The sequence below is a fragment of the Miniopterus schreibersii genome (assembly GCF_964146895.1).
Source record: "Miniopterus schreibersii genome assembly, chromosome: 21".
In the NCBI taxonomy this organism is placed as follows: Eukaryota; Metazoa; Chordata; class Mammalia; order Chiroptera; family Miniopteridae; genus Miniopterus; species Miniopterus schreibersii.
This window is the reverse complement of record NC_138123.1, coordinates 18,777,073-18,788,697: the sequence shown is the minus strand read 5'-3', so window position 1 is coordinate 18,788,697 and position 11,625 is coordinate 18,777,073.

The window sequence follows — 11,625 nt, the reverse complement described above, 5'->3', positions numbered from 1 at the left end:
GAAGGCTTGTCATTTCAAAGAAAGAAGAGGAAACCAAAATCCAGGTAGTGAAACGAACACACCAGTATGGGAGATGTGCATGTGGACATTTTCAAGCAGGGGCTCTTTGTGGACACTTGGGAACAGCGCTGTGAAAAAATTTCGTACGAAGCGGGATTTGGCCAAAGTTGAAAGACCTTCCAAAACCAACCCTAAAGAACTTTGCTAAACAATGAATGTTGCAATAAACTCCTGCAGGAAAGGTGCATCTATGACACAACTCCCGAGCAGGTAGCTACATTCTGCACAGTACAAAATGCATATGAATTCAAGGCTGAAAACTCACTCCAGAAGGAAGCACTGCGTGTGTTTCTCTCTGAAAGAACACTCAGCCACTAGGCTTTTGCTTGCTCCTTCAAAGTCTTTGTAGAAACATGTGTTTTCACTGCTGGAATACGTTTTGGGATGCATTGTTTCAATCTCTTGCAAGCCTCATGTTGTTTCTTACACAATGTGGAAAAATAAGGAGTATGTTTCCCAAATCACTTGAAATCCAGGAAAACGCACACTGCATCACTCTTGCACAAACACGCTCTTTCTCCTAATGTTTGAGAACATTCAAGATACCAGAAAAGAAGGGCATTTTGTAGTGAAATTCAGGCGGGTTTGAACAAAAGTACATTTCTATTGGTTGCAGAGTGCAAAACCATGATTGACTCCATGTTTTCGATGAAAACCTTACTTTTCCAAGTGACCTGAAGTAGGTCGTTCACAAAAAGATGTGTTTGCGTGTCTGTGGTGAAAGGAGCTCTAAGTTGTGTATTCAGTGCTGGAGAGTGACACACTCTACATAGGTTAGACAGCGTTTTGCGAGCACCAACATGCTAAAAACTGAAACTGCTACAAGGTGTGTGTAGCGTGCAGAAAGGCTTGTCATTTCACAGAAAGAAGAGGAAACCAAAATCCAGGTAGTGAAACGAACACACCAGTATGGGAGATGTGCATGTGGACAGTTTCAAGCAGAGGCTCTTTGTGGACACTTGGGAACAGCGCTGTGAAAAAATTTCGTACGAAGCGGGATTTGGCCAAAGTTGAAAGACCTTCCAAAACCAACCCTAAAGAACTTAGCCAAACAATGAATGTTGCAATAAACTCCTGCAGGAAAGGTGCATCTATGACACAACTCCCGTGCAGGTAGCTACATTCTGCACAGTACAAAATGCATATGAATTCAAGGCTGAAAACTCACTCCAGAAGGAAGCAATGCGTGTGTTTCTCTCTGAAAGAACACTCTGCCACTAGGCTTTTGCTTGCTCCTTCAAAGTTTTTGTAGAAACATGTGTTTTCACTGCTGGAATACGTTTTGGGATGCATTGTTTCAATCTCTTGCAAGCCTCATGTTGTTTCTAACACAATGTGGAAAAATAAGGAGTATGTTTCCCAAATCACTTGAAATCCAGGAAAACGCACACTGCATCACTCTTGCACAAACACGCTCTTTCTCCTAATGTGTTGAGAACATTCAAGATACCAGAAAAGAAGGGCATTTTGTAGTGAAATTCAGACGGGTTTGTAGAAAAGTACATTTCTATTGGCTGCAGAGTGCAAAACCATGATTGACTTCATGGTCTAGATGAAAACCTTACATTTACAAGTGACCTGAAGTAGGACGTTCACAAAAAGATGTGTTTGCGTGTCTGTGGTGAAAGGAGCTCTAAGTTCTGTATTCAGTGCTGGAGAGTGACACACTCTACATAGGTTACACAGCGTTTTGCGAGCACCAACATGCTAAAAACTGAAACTGCTACAAGGTGTGTGTACGTGCAGAAAGTAGGCTTGTCATTTCAAAGAAAGAATAGGAAACCAAAATCCAGGTAGTGAAACGAACACACCAGTATGGGAGATGTGCATGTGGACAGTTTCAAGCAGAGTCTCTTTGTGGACACTTGGAAACAGCGCTGTGAAAAAATTTCGTACGTAGCGGGATTTGGCCAAAGATGAAAGACCTTCCAAAACCAACCCTAAAGAACTTAGCCAAACAATGAATGTTGCAATGAACTCCTGCAGGAAAGGTGTCTCTATGACACAACTCCCGAGCAGGAGGCTACATTCTGCACAGTACAAAATGCATATGAATTCCAAGCTGAAAACTCACTCCAGAAGGAAGCAGTGCGTGTGTTTCTCTCTGAAAGAACACTCAGCCACTAGGCTTTTGCTTGCTCCTTGAAAGTCTTTGTCGAAACGTGTGTTTTCACTGCTGGAATACGTTTTGGGATGCATTGTTTCAATCTCTTGCAAGCCTCATGTTGTTTCTTACACAATGTGGAAAAATAAGGAGTATGTTTCCCAAATCACTTGAAATCAAGGAAAACGCACACTGCATCACTCTTGCACAAACACGCTCTTTCTCCTAATGTGTTGAGAACATTCAAGATACCAGAAAAGAAGGGCATTTTGTAGAGAAATTCAGACGGGTTTGAATAAAAGTACATTTCTATTGGCTGTAGGGTGCAAAACCCTGATTGACTTCATGTTCTCGATGAAAACCTTACATTTCCAAGTGACCTGAAGTAGGACGTTCACAAAAAGATGTGTTTGCGTGTCTGTGGTGAAAGGAGCTCTAAGTTGTGTATTCCGTGCTGGAGAGTGACACACTCTACATAGGTTACACAGCGTTTTGCGAGTACCAACATGCTAAAAACTGAAACTGCTACAAGGTGTGTGTAGCGTGCAGAAAGAAGGCTTGTCATTTCAAAGAAAGAAGAGGAAACCAAAATCCAGGTAGTGAAACGAACACACCAGTATGGGAGATGTGCATGTGGACAGTTTCAAGCAGAGGCTCTTTGTGGACACTTGGGAACAGCGCTGTGAAAAAATTTCGTACGAAGCGGGATTTGGCCAAAGTTGAAAGACCTTCCAAAACCAACCCTAAAAAACTTAGCCAAACAATGAATGTTGCAATAAACTGCTGCAGGAAAGGTGCATCTATGACACAACTCCCTGGCAGGTAGCTACATTCTGCACAGTACAAAATGCATATGAATTCAAGGCTGAAAACTCACTGAAGTAGGAAACAATGCGTGTGTTTCTCTCTGAAAGAACACTCAGCCACTAGGCCTTTGCATGCTCCTTCAAAGTCTTTGTAGAAACGTGTGTTTTCACTGCTGGAATACGTTTTGGGATGCATTGTTTCAATCTCTTGCAAGCCTCCTGTTGTTTCTTACACAATGTGGAAAAATAAGGAGTATGTTTCCCAAATCACTTGAAATCAAGGAAAACGCACACTGCATCACTCTTGCACAAACACGCTCTTTCTCCTAATGTGTTGAGAACATTCAAGATACCAGAAAAGAAGGGCATTTTGTAGTGAAATTCAGACGGGTTTGAACAAAAGTACATTTCTATTGGCTGCAGAGTGCAAAACCATGATTGACTTCATGTTCTCGATGAAATCCTTACATTTCCAAGTGACATGAAGTAGGACGTTCACAAAAGGATGTGTTTGAGTGTCTGTGGTGAAGGGAGCTCTAAGTTGTGTATTCAGTGCTGGTAGTGACACACTCTACATAGGTTACACAGCGTTTTGCGAGCACCAACATGCTAAAAACTGAAACTGCTACAAGGTGTGTGTAGCGTTCAGAAAGAAGGCTTGTCATTTCAAAGAAAGAAGAGGAAACCAAAATCCAGGTAGTGAAACGAACACACCAGTATGGGAGATGTGCATGTGGACAGTTTCAAGCAGAGGCTCTTTGTGGACACTTGGAAACAGAGCTGTGAAAAAATTTCGTACGAAGCGGGATTTGGCCAAAGTTGAAAGACCTTCCAAAACCAACCCTAAAGAACTTAGCCAAACAATGAATGTTGCAATGAACTCCTGCATTATAGGTGTCTCTATGACACAACTCACGAGCAGGTAGCTCCATTCTGCACAGTACAAAATGCATATGAATTCCAAGGTGAAAACTCACTCCAGAAGGAAGCAGTGCGTGTGTTTCTCTCTGAAAGAACACTCAGCCACTAGGCTTGTGCTTGCTCCTTCAAAGTCTTTGTAGAAACGTGTGTTTTCACTGCTGGAATACGTTTTGGGATGCATTGTTTCAATCTCTTGCAAGCCTCATGTTGTTTCTTACACAATGTGGAAAAATAAGGAGTATGTTTCCCAAATCACTTGAAATCAAGGAAAACGCACACTGCATCACTCTTGCACAAACACGCTCTTTCTCCTAATGTGTTGAGAACATTCAAGATACCAGAAAAGAAGGGCATTTTGTAGTGAAATTCAGACGGGTTTGTAGAAAAGTACATTTCTATTGGCTGCAGAGTGCAAAACCCTGATTGACTTCATGTTCTCGATGAAAACCTTACATTTCCAAGTGACCTGAAGTAGGACGTTCACAAAAAGATGTGTTTGCGTGTCTGTGGTGAAAGGAGCTCTAAGTTGTGTATTCAGTGCTGGAGAGTGACACACTCTACATAGGTTACACAGCGTTTTGCGAGCACCAACATGCTAAAAACTGAAACTGCTACAAGGTGTGTGTAGCGTTCAGAAAGAAGGCTTGTCATTTCAAAGAAAGAAGAGGAAACCAAAATCCAGGTAGTGAAACAAACACACCAGTATGGGAGATGTGCATGTGGACAGTTTCAAGCAGAGGCTCTTTGTGGACACTTGGAAACAGCGCTGTGAAAAAATTTCGTACGAAGCGGGATTTGGCCAAAGTTGAAAGACCTTCCAAAACCAACCCTAAAGAACTTAGCCAAACAAGGAATGTTGCAATAAACTCCTGCAGGAAAGGTGCATCTATGACACAACTCCCTGGCAGGTAGCTACATTCTGCACAGTACAAAATGCATATGAATTCAAGGCTGAAACCTCACTGCAGAAGGAAGCCATGCGTGTGTTTCTCTCTGAAAGAACACTCAGCCACTAGGCTTTTGCTTGCTCCTTCAAAGTCTTTGTAGAACCATGTGTTTTCACTGCTGGAATACGTTTTGGGATGCATTGTTTCAATCTCTTGCAAGCCTCATGTTGTTTCTAACACAATGTGGAAAAATAAGGAGTATGTTTCCCAAATCACTTGAAATCCAGGAAAACGCACACTGCATCACTCTTGCACAAACACGCTCTTTCTCCTAATGTGTTGAGAACATTCAAGATACCAGAAAAGAAGGGCATTTTGTAGTGAAATTCAGACGGGTTTGTAGAAAAGTACATTTCTATTGGCTGCAGAGTGCAAAACCCTGATTGACTTCATGTTCTCGATGAAAACCTTACATTTCCAAGTGAACTGAAGTAGGACGTTCACAAAAAGATGTGTTTGCGTGTCTGTGGTGAAAGGAGCTCTAAGTTGTGTATTCAGTGCTGGAGAGTGACACACTCTACATAGGTTACACAGCGTTTTGCGAGCACCAACATGCTAAAAACTGAAACTGCTACAAGGTGTGTGTAGCGTGCAGAAAGAAGGCTTGTCATTTCAAAGAAAGAAGAGGAAACCAAAATCCAGGTAGTGAAACGAACACACCAGTATGGGAGATGTGCATGTGGACAGTTTCAAGCAGAGGCTCTTTGTGGACACTTGGGAACAGCGCTGTAAAAAAATTTCGTACGAAGCGGGATTTGGCCAAAGTTGAAAGACCTTCCAAAACCAACCCTAAAGAACTTAGCCAAACAATGAATGTTGCAATAAACTCCTGCAGGAAAGGTGCATCTATGACACAACTCCCTGGCAGGTAGCTACATTCTGCACAGTACAAAATGCATATGAATTCAAGGCTGAAAACTCACTCCAGAAGGAAGCAATGCGTGTGTTTCTCTCTGAAAGAACACTCTGCCACTAGGCTTTTGCTTGCTCCTTCAAAGTCTTTGTAGAAACATGTGTTTTCACTGCTGGAATACGTTTTGGGATGCATTGTTTCAATCTCTTGCAAGCCTCATGTTGTTTCTAACACAATGTGGAAAAATAAGGAGTATGTTTCCCAAATCACTTGAAATCCAGGAAAACGCACACTGCATCACTCTTGCACAAACACGCTCTTTCTCCTAATGTGTTGAGAACATTCAAGATACCAGAAAAGAAGGGCATTTTGTAGTGAAATTCAGACGGGTTTGTAGAAAAGTACATTTCTATTGGCTGCAGAGTGCAAAACAATGATTGACTTCATGGTCTCGATGAAAACCTTACATTTCCAAGTGACCTGAAGTAGGACGTTCACAAAAGGATGTCTTTGAGTGTCTGTGTTGAAAGGAGCTCTAAGTTGTGTATTCAGTGCTGGTAGTGACACACTCTACATAGGTTACACAGGGTTTTGCGAGCACCAACATGCTAAAAACTGAGACTACTACAAGGTGTGTGTAGCGTGCAGAAAGAAGGCTTGTCATTTCAAAGAAAGAAGAGGAAACCAAAATCCAGGTAGTGAAACGAACACACCAGTATGGGAGATGTGCATGTGGACAGTTTCAAGCAGAGGCTCTTTGTGGACACTTGGAAACAGAGCTGTGAAAAAATTTCGTACGAAGCGGGATTTGGCCAAAGTTGAAAGACCTTCCAAAACCAACCCTAAAGAACTTAGCCAAACAATGAATGTTGCAATGAACTCCTGCAGGAAAGGTGTCTCTATGACACAACTCCCGAGCAGGTAGCTACATTCTGCACAGTACAAAATGCATATGAATTCCAAGCTGAAAACTCACTCCAGAAGGAAGCAATGCGTGTGTTTCTCTCTGAAAGAACACTCAGCCACTAGGCTTTTGCTTGCTCCTTCAAAGTCTTTGTAGAAACGTGTGTTTTCACTGGTGGAATACGTTTTGGGATGCATTGTTTCAATCTCTTGCAAGCCTCATGTTGTTTCTTACACACTGTGGGAAAATAAGGAGTATGTTTCCCAAATCTCTTGAAATCCAGGAAAACCCACACTGCATCACTCTTGCACAAACACGCTCTTTCTCCTAATGTGTTGAGAACATTCAAGATACCAGAAAAGAAGGGCATTTTGTAGTGAAATTCAGACGGGTTTGTAGAAAAGTACATTTCTATTGGCTGCAGAGTGCAAAACCATGATTGACTTCATGGTCTAGATGAAAACCTTACATTTCCAAGTGACCTGAAGTAGGACGTTCACAAAAAGATGTGTTTGCGTGTCTGTGGTGAAAGGAGCTCTAAGTTGTGTATTCAGTGCTGGAGAGTGACACACTCTACATAGGTTACACAGCGTTTTGCGAGAACCAACATGCTAAAAACTGAAACTGCTACAAGGTGTGTGTAGCGTGCAGAAAGAAGGCTTGTCATTTCAAAGAAAGAAGAGGAAACCAAAATCCAGGTAGTGAAACGAACACACCAGTATGGGAGATGTGCATGTGGACAGTTTCAAGCAGAGGCTCTTTGTGGACACTTGGAAACAGAGCTGTGAAAAAATTTCGTACGAAGCGGGATTTGGCCAAAGTTGAAAGACCTTCCAAAACCAACCCTAAAGAACTTAGCCAAACAAGGAATGTTGCAATGAACTCCTGCAGGAAAGGTGTCTCTATGACACAACTCCCGAGCAGGTAGCTACATTCTGCACAGTACAAAATGCATATGAATTCAAGGCTGAAAACTCACTCCAGGAGGAAGCAATGCGTGTGTTTCTCTCTGAAAGAACACTAAGCCACTAGGCTTTTGCTTGCTCCTTCAAAGTCTTTGTAGAAACATGTGTTTTCACTGCTGGAATACGTTTTGGGATGCATTGTTTCAATCTCTTGCAAGCCTCATGTTGTTTCTAACAAAATGTGGAAAAATAAGGAGTATGTTTCCCAAATCACTTGAAATCCAGGAAAACGCACACTGCATCACTCTTGCACAAACACGCTCTTTCTCCTAATGTGTTGAGAACATTCAAGATACCAGAAAAGAAGGGCATTTTGTAGTGAAATTCAGACGGGTTTGTAGAAAAGTACATTTCTATTGGCTGCAGAGTGCAAAACCATGATTGACTTCATGGTCTCGATGAAAACCTTACATTTCCAAGTGACCTGAAGTAGGACGTTCACAAAAAGATGTGTTTGCGTGTCTGTGGTGAAAGGAGCTCTAAGTTGTGTATTCAGTGCTAGAGAGTGACACACTCTACATAGGTTACACAGCGTTTTACGAGAACCAACATGCTAAAAACTGAAACTGCTACAAGGTGTGTGTAGCGTGCAGAAAGAAGGCTTGTCATTTCAAAGAAAGAAGAGGAAACCAAAATCCAGGTAGTGAAACGAACACACCAGTATGGGAGATGTGCATGTGGACAGTTTCAAGCAGAGGCTCTTTGTGGACACTTGAAAACAGCGCTGTGAAAAAATTTCGTACGAAGCGGGATTTGGCCAAAGTTGAAAGACCTTCCAAAACCAACCCTAAAGAACTTAGCCAAACAAGGAATGTTGCAATAAACTCCTGCAGGAAAGGTGCATCTATGACACAACTCCCTGGCAGGTAGCTACATTCTGCACAGTACAAAATGCATATGAATTCAAGGCTGAAACCTCACTGCAGAAGGAAGCCATGCGTGTGTTTCTCTCTGAAAGAACACTCAGCCACTAGGCTTTTGCTTGCTCCTTCAAAGTCTTTGTAGAACCATGTGTTTTCACTGCTGGAATACGTTTTGGGATGCATTGTTTCAATCTCTTGCAAGCCTCATGTTGTTTCTAACACAATGTGGAAAAATAAGGAGTATGTTTCCCAAATCACTTGAAATCCAGGAAAACGCACACTGCATCACTCTTGCACAAACACGCTCTTTCTCCTAATGTGTTGAGAACATTCAAGATACCAGAAAAGAAGGGCATTTTGTAGTGAAATTCAGACGGGTTTGTAGAAAAGTACATTTCTATTGGCTGCAGAGTGCAAAACCCTGATTGACTTCATGTTCTCGATGAAAACCTTACATTTCCAAGTGAACTGAAGTAGGACGTTCACAAAAAGATGTGTTTGCGTGTCTGTGGTGAAAGGAGCTCTAAGTTGTGTATTCAGTGCTGGAGAGTGACACACTCTACATAGGTTACACAGCGTTTTGCGAGCACCAACATGCTAAAAACTGAAACTGCTACAAGGTGTGTGTAGCGTGCAGAAAGAAGGCTTGTCATTTCAAAGAAAGAAGAGGAAACCAAAATCCAGGTAGTGAAACGAACACACCAGTATGGGAGATGTGCATGTGGACAGTTTCAAGCAGAGGCTCTTTGTGGACACTTGGGAACAGCGCTGTGAAAAAATTTCGTACGAAGCGGGATTTGGCCAAAGTTGAAAGACCTTCCAAAACCAACCCTAAAGAACTTAGCCAAACAATGAATGTTGCAATAAACTCCTGCAGGAAAGGTGCATCTATGACACAACTCCCTGGCAGGTAGCTACATTCTGCACAGTACAAAATGCATATGAATTCAAGGCTGAAAACTCACTCCAGAAGGAAGCAATGCGTGTGTTTCTCTCTGAAAGAACACTCTGCCACTAGGCTTTTGCTTGCTCCTTCAAAGTCTTTGTAGAAACATGTGTTTTCACTGCTGGAATACGTTTTGGGATGCATTGTTTCAATCTCTTGCAAGCCTCATGTTGTTTCTAACACAATGTGGAAAAATAAGGAGTATGTTTCCCAAATCACTTGAAATCCAGGAAAACGCACACTGCATCACTCTTGCACAAACACGCTCTTTCTCCTAATGTGTTGAGAACATTCAAGATACCAGAAAAGAAGGGCATTTTGTAGTGAAATTCAGACGGGTTTGTAGAAAAGTACATTTCTATTGGCTGCAGAGTGCAAAACAATGATTGACTTCATGGTCTCGATGAAAACCTTACATTTCCAAGTGACCTGAAGTAGGACGTTCACAAAAGGATGTCTTTGAGTGTCTGTGTTGAAAGGAGCTCTAAGTTGTGTATTCAGTGCTGGTAGTGACACACTCTACATAGGTTACACAGGGTTTTGCGAGCACCAACATGCTAAAAACTGAGACTACTACAAGGTGTGTGTAGCGTGCAGAAAGAAGGCTTGTCATTTCAAAGAAAGAAGAGGAAACCAAAATCCAGGTAGTGAAACGAACACACCAGTATGGGAGATGTGCATGTGGACAGTTTCAAGCAGAGGCTCTTTGTGGACACTTGGAAACAGAGCTGTGAAAAAATTTCGTACGAAGCGGGATTTGGCCAAAGTTGAAAGACCTTCCAAAACCAACCCTAAAGAACTTAGCCAAACAATGAATGTTGCAATGAACTCCTGCAGGAAAGGTGTCTCTATGACACAACTCCCGAGCAGGTAGCTACATTCTGCACAGTACAAAATGCATATGAATTCCAAGCTGAAAACTCACTCCAGAAGGAAGCAATGCGTGTGTTTCTCTCTGAAAGAACACTCAGCCACTAGGCTTTTGCTTGCTCCTTCAAAGTCTTTGTAGAAACGTGTGTTTTCACTGGTGGAATACGTTTTGGGATGCATTGTTTCAATCTCTTGCAAGCCTCATGTTGTTTCTTACACACTGTGGGAAAATAAGGAGTATGTTTCCCAAATCTCTTGAAATCCAGGAAAACCCACACTGCATCACTCTTGCACAAACACGCTCTTTCTCCTTATGTGTTGAGAACATTCAAGATACCAGAAAAGAAGGGCATTTTGTAGTGAAATTCAGACGGGTTTGTAGAAAAGTACATTTCTATTGGCTGCAGAGTGCAAAACCATGATTGACTTCATGGTCTAGATGAAAACCTTACATTTCCAAGTGACCTGAAGTAGGACGTTCACAAAAAGATGTGTTTGCGTGTCTGTGGTGAAAGGAGCTCTAAGTTGTGTATTCAGTGCTGGAGAGTGACACACTCTACATAGGTTACACAGCGTTTTGCGAGAACCAACATGCTAAAAACTGAAACTGCTACAAGGTGTGTGTAGCGTGCAGAAAGAAGGCTTGTCATTTCAAAGAAAGAAGAGGAAACCAAAATCCAGGTAGTGAAACGAACACACCAGTATGGGAGATGTGCATGTGGACAGTTTCAAGCAGAGGCTCTTTGTGGACACTTGGAAACAGAGCTGTGAAAAAATTTCGTACGAAGCGGGATTTGGCCAAAGTTGAAAGACCTTCCAAAACCAACCCTAAAGAACTTAGCCAAACAAGGAATGTTGCAATGAACTCCTGCAGGAAAGGTGTCTCTATGACACAACTCCCGAGCAGGTAGCTACATTCTGCACAGTACAAAATGCATATGAATTCAAGGCTGAAAACTCACTCCAGGAGGAAGCAATGCGTGTGTTTCTCTCTGAAAGAACACTAAGCCACTAGGCTTTTGCTTGCTCCTTCAAAGTCTTTGTAGAAACATGTGTTTTCACTGCTGGAATACGTTTTGGGATGCATTGTTTCAATCTCTTGCAAGCCTCATGTTGTTTCTAACAAAATGTGGAAAAATAAGGAGTATGTTTCCCAAATCACTTGAAATCCAGGAAAACGCACACTGCATCACTCTTGCACAAACACGCTCTTTCTCCTAATGTGTTGAGAACATTCAAGATACCAGAAAAGAAGGGCATTTTGTAGTGAAATTCAGACGGGTTTGTAGAAAAGTACATTTCTATTGGCTGCAGAGTGCAAAACCATGATTGACTTCATGGTCTCGATGAAAACCTTACATTTCCAAGTGACCTGAAGTAGGACGT